This window comes from Bos indicus x Bos taurus, chromosome 27, assembly GCF_003369695.1.
Source record: "Bos indicus x Bos taurus breed Angus x Brahman F1 hybrid chromosome 27, Bos_hybrid_MaternalHap_v2.0, whole genome shotgun sequence".
Lineage (NCBI taxonomy): Eukaryota > Metazoa > Chordata > Mammalia > Artiodactyla > Bovidae > Bos > Bos indicus x Bos taurus.
Window position 1 is genome coordinate 11,084,865 of NC_040102.1, and position 18,270 is coordinate 11,103,134.

Sequence of the window (18,270 nt, forward strand, 5' to 3'; positions counted from 1 at the left end):
TTATGAACCTCCTGAAAAAATTAGGTAAGACTTTAATGAGCAAGTACAATTTACAAAGTTCACTACAGAATATAAAAAAGTTAAATACTGCATGAACTAATGCTTATAAACTTTTACCTTCAAGCAACTTTTTATTTTGGGGCAACTGGTTGAAGTCAGTAAATTTTTATGATAAGTATTAAAAACATTATCCACCCAAGACTTCTGGCTTATTTGGCAGCAGATGAAATACAGATGATGTAAAAATACATGAAAATTGAAAATATACCCAAACTTTCCAAAATCACACTTTACTCTTTTCTTACTCAATCCCGTTGACTGTACAAACAAGTGAAAGAATACAAAACATTCAAAATCATAAACCTACTACACAGAAAATTACTGTTTCCTCAGGTGATTCTACAGTTTTCAAGTAAACACGTCTGGCTATAATTTGTGAAACTACTAACAGAAAACAACTCATCTTCAATCAATTCAACATTTTGACAACTTTATTATCACTTTGGACCAATGTGCATTAAGTCTTTATCCTCTATTCTCAATCTTGTCAGTGCTGTATCTTTCCAGGCTGATTCTTGAAAACAAATTGTTCATTGTTATTTGGATTATTAAATTGTCCAAAGGTTTCCCTCCTATATACAAATGCTTTTTTTTTAAACCAGTTACTGACTTAAAAATATTAGATGAAATCCTCAATATTAAAACCACCATTCACCATAGATTTTAAAAAAAAAGAAAAACTTACATAAGTCATGATTAACTTTGAAACTTCTTAATGACATATTTCTTGAAGTGGGTTATTTCTTGAGGTTATAATTTGTGCACTCCTCCAATTTTTCAGCCAATTGCTTGATTTTGCCCTGAAGAAACAGGCAAATATTTTTACATTTCTCTTGCTATAGCATCAGAAATTTGTCAGCAAATCTCTACACCATTGATTGACATACTGAGTTTTGTGAAAGCTAAGAGTAAGTGAAAGAAACATTGTGAAATTGAAAGTAAACATATATATAATCAGAAACTATAACCACAAAGAGCTAACAAAGTTCCTTCGTGTAAAATTAGCTGTAATTAATGATCTTGTAAAGTATATTCTGTATAGATTTTTTTAATGTGAAATGATGATGTGAAGACAATGTATATAGGATGAGTTATTTAACATTTTCAGAATTCAATCCATACCAGCCTATCCATGTTTTTTCCATATAGAGACACAGTATATACCGTTAACTTAGTTTACTCTCAGTGATAAAAAATCTGATATCTTACAAATATTTCTTGTGCAAACATGCCTTTATATGATGTGGATTAGTGTAGTGCTGATTAGAGACTCAGTTTTAACACTAATGACATAGTCATTGGAAAAGACCCTGTTGCTGGGAAGGATTGGCAACAAAAGGAGAAGGGGACAGCAAAGGATGAGATGGTTAGATGGCATCACCGACTCAATGGACATGAATTTGAGCAAACTCCAGGAGATAATGGAGGACACAGGAGATTGGCAAGCTGCAGTCCACAGGGTCACAAAGCATCGGACATAACTGAGCAACTGCATGACAACAACAGTACAGGATTAGATAGAATTATCTTATGTAACTATTGACTTAAACTGCTCAATGCATAAGCAGTTTTATAAGTGTAAATTTTGTTTTACATGTTCCTTAACATTCACTCTTAAAAAATCAAGAGGTCTTTATTTATATATATATATATACACACACACACACACACATATATATGTATATGCATACATGTGTATATATTCCCTCATGTATATGGAAACTTCAAAAATGTTGCATATATTTGAACCATATTCTGAGAGTCAAATAAATATTTCCTTTTTATTTCCCATGTGTATTCTGTAATGATTTAACTCAGGCATTTAATATTTTAGCATGTTAATATTCATATCCTTATTGTTTAATTTCATGCAAATATGATACTTAAGAGGATTCAATTCTTATCAAACTTATTCAGTATATTTTCTTAGTATTTAAAATTGTATCATATATCTATACTTTTTTAATATCTATAAAATTGAAGTCTTGGCTGTAGTGTATTCTGTATCATGACAGTCCTTACTCAGTTGTTCAAAATTTTCTGTATTTTCTGTATTCTGTATCATGACAGTCCTTACTCAGTTGTTCTCATTTTCTGTCGTAAATAGTTTAGTCACAAAATAGCATAAATTCTTGGAAAGAATGTAGGATTAACATCATGAAAGTGGTTTGACTTTTTACTAGCAAATAAGTGATTTAAGAAAATAACAATATTTCTTAGCTTTGTTTTCCTAATATGTAATGTGAAGATGATAGTGATATTCCTTGTCTCATATATGAGTGAAGAATTGATATATAGTATTTACATATATTGAGCAATTACTGTCAGTTACTATTCTTTTGTATTATTGTTATACACATTTGTATGTTCATTTTTAGCCAAATAACTAGTGGCTCCAATTGTGGATTCAGTGTGTGAGAGTGAGGCAGACACTTTGCAAGGAAACAATGAGTGTGGGGTGTTAGGGGTAAATGGACAGTACTCTTCTCTGCATACTGAATCCCAAATTGGAAGTCCGAATGCACTGTTCATCTCTGACCATTATTTGTATTTTCAGTAATGGCTTGGTTCCCAGGCATGTTTACCAAAATATAATAAAGCCAAAATGTAGATACCTTAGTTAAATATTCTGGGAATTTAAATACCATTGAGAATATTGTTACAGCAGATTATATACTATACCCAAATATGTCCTGGAAATCTGACCTCTTTCTTACATGTGAATTTCCTGTACTATAATAAAGAGCCTTCTAATTTTAAAATTCTCTGGCCAAAAAACAAACAAAAAAAAAAACAAAAAAAAACAAAAAAACCCCCCAGAAACCTCTTTTGTTCCACAAATTACAGATTTGTTAATGTCTGAATACTAACTTTAGAAAATTTAACACAGAAAAATATCACTGGGGCACATTAAGACCTACTTATCTATATGGGTCTGTAAAGAAAAGAAACTGAAATAAACAACTAACAAGTAATATAAAATGTTGGCCAATCTAGTCAAGTTCCTTTTAAGTAATTTGTTTGAATAAATCAAATGGAGAAAGCTTGGCAATATCAGCCTGGTGACAAACAATAGTTAATTTCTTCAATTAACCATCTTGATGATTATTTGTGCAAAAACCTTGGTTGAGTAACAGCTGCAGAAAGCAATGAAAGATATATAAGTTTTGAGCTCAAATGTTGGTTTATAAATAATGTCATTCAGAACCTACTATGTTTTGTCTTTGTTTTATTTTTTTGGTCATAAAAACAAATCTTCTAAATATGGCATATGTGTGAAGTTTACATACTATTCTTTCTCAACCCATGAAATTTTAAGAGCCCTTTTGGTGCCGGGTGGCATAGGCATTCAGGAGGCAATTGAGTTCTATTGTCAACCATTCCTGTGGGGCAGAAAGATGTTGTCCACCAAGAATAGAAGAGAAGGCTGAGAATGAGAGTCCTTGCTAAGAGCAAAAGAGACCTGACTTTCATTGATTGCTTTCCACAAGCTAAAAGAAAGCCAGTGCACAAGGTCCACAAGCCAGAGCATGGGTGAGTGTGAGTAGAGGCATGAATGGGACCGGAATGTTGAATGCAAGGATCACCATCTCCTTCTCCCCATCCTTTTAGTGTTTGCATCAAGCTTATAGTTCTGTATTCTCCAGCAGGTCACCAGCTCATTATAAGGTTATTGTCTTAACTAGAAAATTAATATCTGATACTGAAAAAAAAATTAGTGCAGTGATTTTATATGAAATTCCTCTGTTGGGTCATGGCAATAAATATTGCTACCAGTATCCTACTCCAAGCTTACAAAACAATCAAAAATCACTTCCAAGTAGTGATGAAAAATTTTTTCAAAACTGGTCAGGGATTGACTGTAATTTTGCCAATGTTTGGGTAATAATGGTTTCCTCTTTCTAACAACCCTCATTAATGTTTCTCATAGCACTGTTGGTTTCCAGTAATCATGACAATGAATCCTTGAGCAGCTTCAACTTAATTATTCACCCACCTAGAATTTCTACATTTGCATGAGCATAGTATACCAAACTTAATGGAAACTGAATCATAATACCCTGAAAGGTAGCACATACATTCTCAGTCATCAGTCAAGAAGGATTTCCCCACAGACTTCCTGGTTAGCTATTATATATTGCACAATGTTCGTCAAATCTTATAAGGGAGGGACCAGTGGTCATCACTGTCAGATCGAATGCAGGAAATGTTCATCTGGTCAGTGCTTCAGCATATATTTCTTGAGTGACTTTATGACTTAAAGGATTGACTGCATGATGCAGTATATACTATACTGGTCGTACAGAGGAATAAGCAAAATGAGAAGGTGGGCTCAATCAACAACAAATATAATAACATTTTTGAGAGAATGTTTGTATTAAAGACATTCAGTGGCAATTACAGACATTTGTATACACACACACACATACACATACACATGTACTATTTCAGTCACTGAATAGTCCTTTTTAGCAATTGAAAAAAGATGATCATATCTGTACATAGAAACCTCATGTTCACAACATAAGCAAGAGTAGTTAAGTTGCTTAAGTGAACAGGTGAAAAACATCTATCTTAAGTGATGCAAGACAATGTAAAAAAGTTCTGACAATTCAGAGTCCCATAAGTGTTAAAGCAAAATATTATCTCTAAAATGTGAGAGCATAATGAAGAAATCAAAGTAACAAAGAGATTATAATGGAACAGAAGGAAATGAAGATCAAGCAGTCAGACTCTAGGAGGAAATACTGAAAGCATAAAGAAATGTACAAAAAAAAATTCTAAAATGAAACCAAAATAAATACATTTTTCAGTTGCAAAAATTGGCTGGGACATGATTACTTTTTGAAATATTTATCAAAAAATAAAATAGGATAAGTATAAATATAGACGTTACTAGAAAGGATATGAGAGAGTAAAGGGAAATAACAGAGAGCTAATGCATACATTATGGGATTCATAGACAGAAAAGTGAACAGATAAAAAGGAAACTTGCAGTTATAATTGAAAATACTTTGAATAAAATTCTTAATCTACAATCAATTCTTTGTCTTGGAATTTTATGTAGAATTATTAGCAGTATATAAAATTATCTTTTGAAATTCCTTAATAGCAAGGATTCACAATTACACAACCAGGAAGGGAAAAAATAAATAATGTACCAGAGGCAAAGGAGGTATTAAAAATCAGGCTGGATATACTAACCAGTCAGAAAGGTGGTGGTTTCCCAACAGTTAAAGCTACTGTTGACTGACATCAGTAATGCATTTGGTGCTAGAGATTTTTAGTGGAGGAGGTGGGGAGACGCAGGTCTTTTATCACATTATTTATTCTTTAAGCTGCCTCCCCTCACAGTGAGGGAGATTGTAAGGGTCACATTAGGGGACTTCTGCTATTACTCCCTGTGACAAACACGAATCCATGAAATTCTAATTTTGGGAGGTGCAGGCAAGGGTGTTAATGCATTTGTATTTAAAATGTTTTTTTTTTTTTTAATTAAGCAATGGTATCTTGAAACCTAGCAGTTTTCATTACTAGATATTAAGTATATTTCCATGAAGACAGCTTAAAACTTATCAGTAGCCTTAAATAGCCTTTGCATTGTCAGTCCTATCCATTTGGTTTGATTTTTTTTTTTCACTTCACTTCACTTTATTTTTTTTCTTTTTAAAAAAAATTTTTTATTTATTTTTTAAATATAAATTTATTTATTTTAATTGGAGGTTAATTACTTTACAGTATTGTATTGGTTTTGCCATACATCAACATGAATCTGCCACAGGTGTACACGTGTTCCCCATCCTGAATCCCCCTCCCTCCTCCCTCCCTGTGCCATCCCTCTGGGTTGTCTCAGTGCACCAGCCCCAAGCATCCAGTATCATGCATTGAACCTGGACTGGCAATTCGTTTCATATATGATATTATACATGTTTCAATGCCATTCTCCCAAACCATCCCACCCTCTCCCTCTCCCACAGAGTCCAAAAGACTGTTCTATACATCTGTGTCTCTTTTGCTGTCTCACATACAGGGTTATCATTACCATCTTTCTAAATTCCATATATATGTGTTAGTATACTGTATTGGTGTTTTTCTTTCTGGCTTACTTCACTCTGTATAATAGGCTCCAGTTTCATCCATCTCATTAGAACTGATTCAAATGAATTCTTTTTAATGGCTGAGTAATACTTCATTGTGTATATGTACCACTGCTTTCTTATCCATTCATCTGCTGATGGGCATCTAGGTTGCTTCCATGTCCTGGCTATTATAAACAGTGCTGCGATGAACATTGGGGTACATGTGTCTCTTTCAATTCTGGTTTCCTCGGTGTGTATGCCCAGCAGTGGAATTGCTGGATCATAAGGCAGTTCTATTTCCAGTTTTTTAAGGAATCTCCACACTGTTCTCCATAGTGGCTGTACTAGTTTGCATTCCCACCAACAGTGTAAGAGGGTTCCCTTTTCTCCACACCCTCTCTAGCATTTATTGCTTGTAGACTTTTGGATCACAGCCATTCTGACTGGTGTGAAATGGTACCTCATAGTGGTTTTGACTTGCATTTCTCTGATAATGAGTGATGGTGAGCATCTTTTCATGTGTTTGTTAGCCACCTGTATGTCTTCTTTGGAGAAATGTCTATTTAGTTCTTTGGCCCGTTTTTTGATTGGGTCGTTTATTTTTCTGGCTTGAGCTGTAGGAGTTGCTTGTATATTTTTGAGATTAGTTGTTTGTCAGTTGCTTCATTTGCTATTATTTTCTCCCATTCTGAAGGCTGTCTTTTCACCTTGCTTATAGTTTCCTTTGATGTGCAGAAGCTTTTAAGTTTAATTAGGTCCCATTTATTTATTTTTGCTTTTATTTCCAATATTCTGGGAGGTGGGTCATAGAGGATCCTGCTGTGATGTATGTAGGAGAGTGTTTTGCCTATGTTCTTCACAAGGAGTTTTATAGTTTCTGGTCTTACATTTAGATCTTTAATCCATTTTGAGTTTATTTTTGTGTATGGTGTTAGAAAGTGTTCTAGTTTCATTCTTTTACAAGTGGTTGACCAGTTTTCTCAGCATCACTTGTTAAAGAGATTGTCTTTAATCCATTGTATATTCTTGCCTCCTTTGTCAAAGATAAGGTGTCCATATGTGTGTGGATTTATCTCTGGGCTTTCTATTTTGTTCCATTGATCTATATTTCTGTCTTTGTGCCAGTACCAGACCTATATATAGAGAGAAAACTATAAAACACTGGTGAAAGAAATCAAAGATGATATTAATAGATAGAGAAATATACCATGTTCATGGATCAGAAGAATTAATATAGTGAAAATGAGTATACTATCCAAAGCAATTTATAGATTCAATGCAATTCCTATCAAGCTACCAACGGTATTTTTCACAGAGCTAGAACAAATAATTTCACAATTTATATGGAAATACAAAAAAAACCTTGAATAAACAAAGCAATCTTGAGAAAGAAGAATGGAACTGGAGGAATCAACCTGCCTGACTTCAGGCTCTACTACAAAGCCACAGTCATCAAGACAGTATGGTTTGATTTTAATTGTTCCTTGTTCAAGAGGAACAAGTCTGTTCCTCTCCTTTTGCAGATTGGAGAGCACTGAATCTGAGGATATCCCCGGATATTTTTCCTCTAGAGTCAGCTTGCTGTAGAAATGTGAGACTTTATTTGTATGAATTCTTTTTAACAGATCTCTCACAATATTTAAATACATATTATTTTAGTTAAACATAATATGATTATGCATCTCTTAATTATATGTAGAAGGATGAAACTGACTTCCCTATGACTGCTTCAATACCAAAAGCTAGTTTATTAATTCGTCAAAATATTCTAGGTCAATTTTATGATGATCATGTAACTGTTGAAACAAGCAAACAAAAATAATATATTTCCATCTTTCTTAGTATCCTAAATACAATTTATCTTTTTAATAGAAATATATGTGATTAAGATCACTCTGTATGTGGAGATTCATTTCTTAGTGGGCAAGTAAAAGAAGTACTACTGGGCGTGAATTAATGCACATCTTAATATATGTTTGGTGGGCCTGATGATTTTTTGTATCATATATAAATTACATTTAAAAAATTCTTAATGATATGTTTACATAGTCTTCAGAAACTTATTATGTTCAGGAAAATATTCTACCATTTTCTTGTTGTTTTACACTGAAATTCTGTCAGTGTATTTAATAGTAAGACAGTTTGAATTTTTTTATTTTTCAGACTTGAATGAAGCGATAATGTAAATTAGAGAAAGGAGATAAAAATAACCTCTGGATATTCCTCTTGTGTGAGATTTATTCTGGATGAAGCATTAGGATCGTTACTGGAAGCATATTACTGTAAGTATTTTCAAATGAAAGTAGAATGTGAATTTTTGGCCTTGATAATGTCGAGTGGGGTGCATGTTAACAGATTTAAGAGTAACATATATAGTGTGGGAGCAGTAATGGGGGAATACTCCAGACTGCTGAAACACTGGTGACGAGAGCATAGTAACCTGGAAAGAAAAAAATAATCCTGGATATAGAAGAACTTCATTATAGAACGCATATTTGATGAAAACAAAAGTAAAGTGAGGGGCAATATGATCATTTTTTCTTGCTTTCTCTTGGTGATCTTTGCCAGAATACATTTAGTAGTGTAAAAATTTTCTGACTAGAAAGTAAGGTATTCATAAAAATATACCGAGAAGAATGATCATGTTACTATGAATAATCAATACATTATTAGATACAGGTTAGAAAAATACAGAATGAAAAACTTTTATAAGGCAGGCTGCTTAAATTTTGAATGATATTTGTAAATTTATCAAACGATCAGTAATAATTGCACCAAGTTCAGTTATTAGAATGCTTAATCTGTAGCTAATTTAGTTATCAAAACCTCTTTATTCACAGCATGTGCAATTTAATTATGTAAAACTATTGTATTCATAAAGAATAAGACAAACAGCAACAACAGCAAAAAAAAAAAAAAAAACCTTTGTAAAAGCCTTGTAAACTGACCTGAGGGCTTGATTTGGTCATATAACTGAAGAAATACATTTTCCACATAATATTTCACAGCACTCTGCTGTAATTCACGGGTAAGTGCTATTATGATTGGTAAAGAGGTGGAAATGATAGCCATTTGCTGGTGGAATATAGGTGGCAGGTTATTACTCTTAGGTGGCAATGTCTCTGATGGCCCTGTGAATTACACAGCAAAACATAACCTCTGGGGGAAATTCAGGGTGATTGCATTTAGTAGTAAAACCCCCAGACAACTAGGGTTTCTTTAGCTTTTGGAATTATATGCAGCAGTCTCAGATGGTACTCAGAACTCATGAGTAGGAGTTTCGGACAGGTCAGGTCCATGCAAAACAGACAATTACAGATTTTGACACCCATCATTCAGGTTACAAAGAGGGTACAGCAACCTACTCCAGTGTTCTTGCCTGGAGAATCCCATGGACAGAAGAGTCTGGCAGACTACAGTCCATAGAATTGGCCAGAGTCAGACACGACTGAAGTGCCTTAGCCTGCAATAATGTCTTGCCTGTGACAAGATACAAGTTTTGCATTGTGTTATTAATCAGAAAGTATATTCAGATAATGGAAGTTTTTTTTTTTAATACCCTGTAACATCTAATATTTTCTTCCTAAATCTGAGCCTAGAATTTGAGAAATTCTTTGTGAATGAAACAACTTGTATTTCATTAGTTTTTTCCAGAATTACAGAGGTATTATTTCATATATGTGGTGATAACTTAGGTTTTCCACTTCAAAATGTGAACCTTTTATTTGTAGTATTATTTTACCCACCTCCAAGAATTGGGGCACCGGGACTAATTCATATTTTAAATGGGTAAGTAGAGGTTTTAAAATCAATGTAAGACTTATTTTATTTAGCTGGGTCATAATTTTTATTCTCTCATCTCATAAAAGTTTGTATTCACAGTATAACTGAATAATGGGATTGATTTAAAAACAAATTACCACTCAAAGACAAAAATCAAATTTATTAAATGTGTGACTTGTTCAACTAAAGAAGGGATGTAAAGACAGTCATTTTTAATGTCTTCCATAATATAATTTGTCTAAGTTAGAATCATAGACAAGTTTTCATGAACATAAATATTCCTTTGAAATATAGAGACTACCTTGAATGAAGGTAAATTTATATTGTTGGTGACTAGTGACTGAAAGAAATTTGTAGGCTGCTTTAAAACTATTAATCTTCCTTAAAAATAGCACAGGCCATTTATCAGAACCATGTTGTTAAATACAAATTTGCAGAAATAATATGTATCATTTAAGAATAAGTGATATTTGAAGCCATACAGTTTATTTAACAGACTTAAATTGCCTAAAATGATATTCAGTCTATAAAATTTTCTTTGATCTAATCACTTTATTATTATTTTGCATGTTTATATATATTTTGTATCAATTTTTTATAACCTTGATTATAAGGATAAATATATAGAAGTTCATTTATACCAAGAAGACAACTTTGAAAAAGAAATTCTATTAAGCAAAACGTATTAAGCCCTCTAGTGGTATTAATATATAAAATATTTCATTGTGATATTTGCTTAGTAAAAGCAGGTTTTTGGTGTTTATTTCTTCCTTAAGTACCTGTATTTAACTTACCCTAGACATCAGCTGTTTCCATGTTCCTGTTTGCTCTATTTGGCAGATAATTTGTGCCATACTTTAGGTATTTTTTCTAAAAATGAAAATCTTTACTTTAGGATTAAATGACTAGACTTAATGTTGAAGGAATAAGTAGCCTGCTGCTGCTGCTGCTAAGTCGCTTCAGTCGTGTCCGACTCTGTGCGACCCCATAGACGGCAGCCCACCAGGCTCCCCAGTCCCTGGGATTCTCCAGGCAAGAACACTGGATTGGGTTGCCATTTCCTTCTCCAATGCATGAAAGTGAAAAGTGAAAGTGAAGTCGCTCAGTCATAGCCAACTCTTAGCGACTCCATGGACTGCAGCCTACCAGGCTCCTCCGTTCATGGGATTTTCCAAGCAAGAGTACTGGAGTGGTGTGCCATTGCCTTCTCCGAATAAGTAGCCTACTAAGTGATAAACCATATGTTTTGAATCAGTTACTTTTGTCCTTTAGTCTAATGTTAAAAGATATTTGTATTGTTCCATACACATAATGATAATAATATTTTAAGAAAAACTATATTATTTATGAATTTAAGAAAGATTTCCATTTAAATAAACAACATATGAAGGATAAACTGTAATTAACTCTTTAGTTCTTACTGAGATCTTTCATACTATTTAAGGTCCAAAGGATATTCATACTTAGTGATGTTTCCAATGATTTTTTTTTTTCTTTTCAGATTATGGCTCTTATTATAGAAATTCTATACTTAGAAAGGAGCTTTAGTTGGCAGAGCTACAGAGTGTGTTTCAGTTATTAAGGAACACATTTTAATCTCATGCCAGCAGTATTTGCATTTCTTTCTTAAAGAAAATTTGAAGTGTTAACATTTGACACATTGCTAGAGAAAACTGAGGAACATCATCAGTAGACCTGGAAACATAACATGGAAGAACCTAAGATGCAAAGATGAGTCTCAGAGATGACCTATGTTCAGAGGTGAATTCCTTGATTCCCTATCTTTTCCTGTAACTTTATTTTAGATTCAAATGAGCCTAACAGTGTAACCACTAAATGTACTCTGGTAGAAAGTGCTATAGGAGGTTTTTGGAGATCTTCATCACTTCTCAGCTCCATACAGTGCCCTTTACTGTAAAATGAGAACAGTCATAGTCCTGTCTTACCAGTACTTCCGAGGCTGGAGACCTTTCTTCTGGAAATGCGTGCATTGTCACTGCTCCTCACTGAAGAATTCATGCAGTTGGTGCACATGTGGTTGGTCTCCTTTTAACTCTACTTGTGAGAGCCTTGTTCTCAGAAGTGTCCAATTAAAACTGATGTAAAACAAAATGCTAAATCTGACTGATCTACTCTTTCATTCTCTAAGCCTATGGCGATGGAAAGGTATGATACATTCTTATATCTTTAGCTTTCACTCTGAAATAAGTTCCTCTAGAAACTTGAAGAAGGAGAAGGCAATGGCAGCCCACTCCAGTACTTTTGCCTGGAAAATCCCATGGATAGGGGAGCCTGGTAGGCTGCAGCCCATGGGGTCGAGAAGAGTTGGACACGACTGAGCGACTTCACTTTCCCTTTTCACTCTCATGCATTGGAGAAGGAAATGGCAACACACTCCTGTGTTCTTGCCTGGAGAATCCCAGGGACGGCAGAGCCTGGTGGGCTGCCGTTTATGGGGTCTCACAGAGTCAGACACGACTGAAGCAACTTAACAGCAGCAGTAGCAGAAACTTGAATAAGTTGATGTTTTATGCTTTTGTGACAAAAACACGTGTATTTACACATCTGCTCTCAGGTTATCCTAATTTTTCCTCCAGTCATTTGTGTTTGGGGTGTCTTCATCACGTTTGATTTAGTGACATCACAGACACAAACTCCAAAAAAGGAACAAAGAAACAGGATATTCTGGAACTTGCATATTTCTGACTCAACCTTTGTCTCTAACTGTGCCCTCAAAGACTTTAGGTCCCCTATAGAATAAGCTGTAACTGCATTACAAAATCTCTATGTCTGCTAATCTGATGGTATCCTAGGTATAAACCATGGACACTGCAAGGTTATATCCTCCTATAAAATGGAAATATCAAAATATTGTTCTGCTGAATACTCTCCCTTTGCAACCTCCTGGCATCATCCAGCTCTTTCTAAGTTCTTAAGGGATGAGCTGGATTGAGCAGAGCTGCCAGGTGTCTGAACTGTCAGTGAAGACAGTAAGCCAGAGTGAAAGTAATAGTCAAGCCTTTAATCACTTGCTGTAAATATATAAGCAAGAAACTCATTTGGAGAAATCCCTGTCTCTGCCAAAGATCCCAGCTAAGGAGGGCTCCAAACTGGTTTGAAATGTGATGTGTGTAAGAACAAGGTTGTCCAGGGGGCCTGAAACTCCTTCCAGAGACAGTGCACTGGCTGTGCCTGGTGAGGGGTGGGCAGGGGGCTTTCCCCTTTGAGGCCTGCCAGACAAAGCCTGTGGTCAGGCCTGAAAAAGCATACAGTAGGCAGAGGGTTTGGGTCTGAAGTGAAACCCCTCAATGGCTATCATCTTACTTGCTAAGTTTATTTAAGCATGGCCTCTGAACTCAGCTTGAGTTTAAATTAGGGAGTCAGATCCAATAAAATTGGTCTTTTATTTAGAATACTGTCTCAATAGCCTTATCCAATGAATTTCAACATAAACAGGCTCTGACTCTGCTTGGTGTGAAATGTTAGTGATACTAAGATAAATCTCCCTCCTCAAGGAGTGCCTTTCCACTGGAGAGTTCAGAGAGAAAACATTATTTCTACAAACAGTATTGTAACAACTGCAGCATGCTTAGTCTACACCAGCTTGCTCAAAATGCACTGCTTTACCCTCCCCGCTGCTCACTTACTTGTGTACTATGGTCGTCTTCCAATCTGTGGATGTGAGAATGACGATTAAGTAAGGTTAAGAGAGGTTAAGTAAGCTGTCTGCTGGTAAGTGGTGAAGCTGAGTTCAGAGGCTACGTACTTAAGTCATTGCATTCCGCTTCTACTTGAAAGTATCCCAAGGTTTGAGATATGTGTAAAATGTTAGGGGAGAAGTGAAAAGAGGTACTTGTTTCCTGTGGGAAGTGGTCAAGTGAGAATAAATCAAGCAGAGAGCAAAACAGGAGAGGCTGAGAATGTAGACAAGGGCTGGCTGGAGACCAAAGATGAACACTTGGAGGAGGCGAGACGAGACTGTCTCAGTACGCTGTTTTATACTGGGTGTTAGTGAAATAGAGCTCCAGGGAGGGGAGACAAGAAAATGTCCCATTCGGTTTTCATTTTTATTTGATGAATGATGCCTTACACTGAGGTAATAGTATCAGGGGAGGTTTTGAGAAAGGTAATCTTTGCTTTGGGAATCTTGAGGATGTGAGAACCCACTGAACTACCAGGCGAAGGGAGTTTGCAGACAGTTTAAGTATGTAAATCACCAGTTGGAGGAGAATGGGATCTGGGGAGCTTGGGTCTCCAATGAGAGCGTGGAGAAAAGGAAACCCCAAAGGCATCAAAGGGAAGGTCGGAGCAGGGCAAGAAAAGTCAGTCAAGACAGCTCTAAAGAGAAAGAAGTGAAGATGAGCCCACTGCGAAAGAGAAAGTTCAGGTCAGAGTTGAACTTCCCTGGGAAGGACTCCCTACTTAATAGGACTCAGGTTGTGCTGATCAGCGGCGCAGAGCGTGAGGCCCACATCAGGACAGAAGGTCCTGGACAGTCAGTGATGGAGAGGCAGTGGGGAAGGAGGTCATGGGATCAAGGTAGGCTTCCTTACTGCTTTTTGACTCTTGGGTTAGTAGTTGAATGTTTTTTTAATTTCTCTTTTTAATTAGAGTGGGATGAAACTTAGAAAAAAACAGGAGAGAGAGAGAGAGAAGTGAAGACACATGCAAGGGGGAATATAGATGAAAGCACGTTCCTGCGATCTGTTCTCAGGTTGAGATGCAGGCCTTGGCGTCAGGGCCTGTACCCCTTCCTCCACAGTTCTTTGGCGATGCGCTTTAATCTCTCATAGCTTCAGTTTCCTCCTCATTAACATGTGGATAAAAATAGCATTGATCTAAGAGGGCAATTGTGAAGATTAGGTGTTACAATGCATGAGAAAATGATTTACAGGGAGACCTCATGGTCAAGCTTGCTGTTATTGTCAGCCTCAGAAATGCAGGGCTCTATAGATGAGCACATCACAGGAGACGAGAATAAAGGGGAAATGGTTGATATTTCTTGAGGCAAATTTGAAATATGAGACTCAGGGAGATAATACCATATTGTTTAGTTGACTTAAGCACTTATACCTTTTTAAAAAGAATTACAGAAAACTAAAAGTCAGGACTCCATTTGTCCTAAAATTATAAACATCTGCTCAATTCGAAGATGTTTGGAAATAAAACCTTTAATGTCCTAAAACTCTATACATCTGTTTGGGAAAGTATATATATATAGATAGATAGATAGATAGATAGTGAGGTATATCTTGTTTTTCTGTAGGTGAGCTGGCAATATTATACTACTGAAATATAAAATATAACAAGCGTTCTTTCTTTGGCAAAGGAATTGACTGTTTAATATGGTCCTTTCATTGTTGTTTAATCGCCCAGGTGTGTCCAACTCTTTTTGACCCCACTGACTGAAGCCTGCCAGGTTCCTCTGTCCATGGAATTCTCCAGGCAAGAATACTGGAGTGGGTAGCCATTCCCTTCTCCAGGGGATCTTCCTGACCCAGTGATGATCAAACCCAGGTCTCCTGCATTGCAGGCAGATTCCTTACTGTCCGAGTCACCAGGGAAGCCCTATATGCTCCTTGAAGTGATAAAAAACCTGTCTAAAACAGTTCTAACATACAAAGAGTAGGAAAACCATCACTATCTCCTTCCATTTAATTACTAAGGAATTTATAAACCCTTTTTGTGAATGATGCTAAATGGATTTAAATATTTTTGAATTATTTATATTTACAAATACTTGAAGAGTTGCATTTTTTTCTTTCAACTTTGGTTATTTTCTCTGTGGGTGAGTCACATATTTAGATATAACCAAAAGGAATTTATCATGAGTTTGAAAGGGACTAATCAAGCTAGGGAATAAAAAAATAAATTCAAAGTAATAGAACTAATTTTCTTATATATATATTATAAACGGACTTTTTCTTATGGTGTATGTGTGTGTATACTATATATCTTTTATTACGATTTCTATGTGTAATCCTCTTACTTGTACATGAGAACCGTTCTGTGCTTTCTTTCATTTAACTTGAACCACTCTTTTTCTGATTCGGGTTAATTTATCCTGCTTTTCTGTTCTTTCAGAAATTGAAAGCTACACATAATCTCAGATGTGCTGAATGGAAACTAAACTTGAGACACTAATATCAAATCTAAGGATGCCAGTTCCGAAATTTTGTTCTATTTCTGTATGTCCTACTCATGCAGATTTATAAGCTTTTCTGAGAGTAAAGATCTGTTTTTATTCTTAATTGTATATAGTGTTCAGTCTAATGTGATTTACTCTGTACTCAAAGGTTTCCTATTTTTGCAGAAGCTGGCAGCATATGAATAATTTATACTTTTTGGCACTCGCCTGTTTGGGGCACAACCAGTTTCTTTGGGGAAATGATTTTTAATTAATAAATAGATCACTTTTCATCACCTTCAATGGCATAACTTTTAAGAGACCAGGAAACAAGGCTAGTGACACCTTCTTAGAAGTGCCATCCCAAGAAGACCCTATAAGTTAATAAGCAGTGAAAGAATCAGCAACTTCCCCCTCTTTCTAAGCTTCTGTTCCCATTTCAGTTTATTTCTGTGTTTTTCTTTTCTTTTCTTTTCTTTCTTTACTAAATTCTTTGTTTCTTGATAGTGTTCTTTTTGGTATCAAGGTTCTTCATGTTTATTTACAAAAGGGAAAAATTAATATTAGTGTAATAAACTTCAGTACCATTTAAGCAACCTTATAACACTTACGATAATGTTAAAAGTGGTTGTCCAGTCTTGGGGGAAAAAGGGATGGATTTTAATTTGCTACTTTTTTGTGTCAGTGCAGTTTTATAAGGAAGTTTATGCATATAACCCTCAGTGGTACTAAAACATAGTAAGTCAAATTCTGATCATTTCTTTTGTCAAAGATACATGATCTTAACTCATGAGTCACTGTTACATATAAGTATAATGTGGGGGAAAAATGAAAACACATTATGAGGATTTTTTTTGCCAAGTTGTATAATTTTTCAGTTAAGCAGTCATAAATCAAGGAATATTATAGTTTTTGAGGATCATTAAAGAGACATTATACATCAGAATAGTGAAGTTGTCAGCATAATGAAATGATGAATGCCTGCAACTCTCTGTATGTAAATGATGTGAAACAGATTCAGGGTGTTACAAAGGAGAATAACAATCTCCCTGACAGTCCCCTGCAGGTACTGTTGCTGGATGCCAGTGACAGATGTTAAATGCAGACCCCCCCCCAATGGCAAGCACTTATTAGCACTCAGTGGAAACTGGCAATATGAAATAAGACAAATAGCAGATAATATCGTTTTAAATAAATTTGTTCAGGTAGGTGTGTGAATCCTTTCTTTACTGACCAAGGCCATATCCTAAATTAAAGGAAACATGCTAGAAAATACAATTGTTATTTTGAAAACTAGGATGTGAACACATATGTGTGTGTCTATATAATATATATATAAATTATGCTGGCCAATGTCCTACTTGTGTAGAAACCTTTCCATGAAGTAAATAATAGGTCAGACTTAATTTATCTTTATTTATCCTATCAATGAAACCTATCTGCCTCGTACATTTAGCAGATGAATTCCTACTCTTACAGACTTTACATAGTGAGGCTTGTAATATGCATACCACTTTGTCAGCCATCATACCTAGCATGACTTATGAGTTCTGTTTGAATCTTCATGTTTGTTAAAGGCATGTCCCTTCTGTTTGAGTCTGCACAGATCATCTGTTGACAAGTCAGGACCTTCAGTCCCACATTTCAGGTGCTTTATGTCACTTACCAAAGAGGAGCCGGCAATAGATCACATAATTTTCTGGAGGTTCTCATTTATCTGTGCATTTAACAGCACCTGATTCAGGTGCCAAGTACCTGAATGATTCCTCAGTAAAGAAGGAAGGGAGGGAGAGAAGAAGAGAGGAAAGGAATAATGCAAGGAGAGAAGGAAGACTTTTTGTCTAACACGAGTCACTGATGAGTCTCTGTCATTGGCCAAGTCATTTAAACTCTCTGCACATATTCCCTCTTATTTTATTTTATTCAGCTTTTGTGATGCATATTTGACAAAACTGTAAGACATCTAAAGTGTACAATGTGATGGTTTGATATGATACATATATATACATTGTAAAAGGGTTGAGTTAACATATCTATCACCTCACTTATTTGCCTTTTTTCTTTTGAGGCTATTTATGTTCTATCTCTTATTTTACATAGGAGTGGTGATTCAGGTTCTACCTAGGCTATAGAGTTTGGAGAGGAAAACAAGAGACAGTATGTGGAATCATAGTTAGGTTGATAATACTACAACTTATACACACATATGCAATATCATTA

At 35.3% G+C, this 18,270-nt stretch overlaps 1 protein-coding gene across 12 annotated transcripts in view; it reads left to right on the top strand.

Annotated features, from left to right (window-relative positions):
- TENM3 (teneurin transmembrane protein 3) overlaps positions 1 to 18,270 on the top strand; it is a 2,746,241-nt gene that overhangs the window by 91,982 nt on the left and 2,635,989 nt on the right. For all 12 annotated transcript variants that reach the window (XM_027530163.1, XM_027530171.1, XM_027530173.1 and 9 more), the window contains exon 2: positions 8,304 to 8,422. The gene's annotated coding sequence lies outside the window, so the exon portion shown is untranslated. The remainder of the gene's footprint in view (positions 1 to 8,303; positions 8,423 to 18,270) is intronic.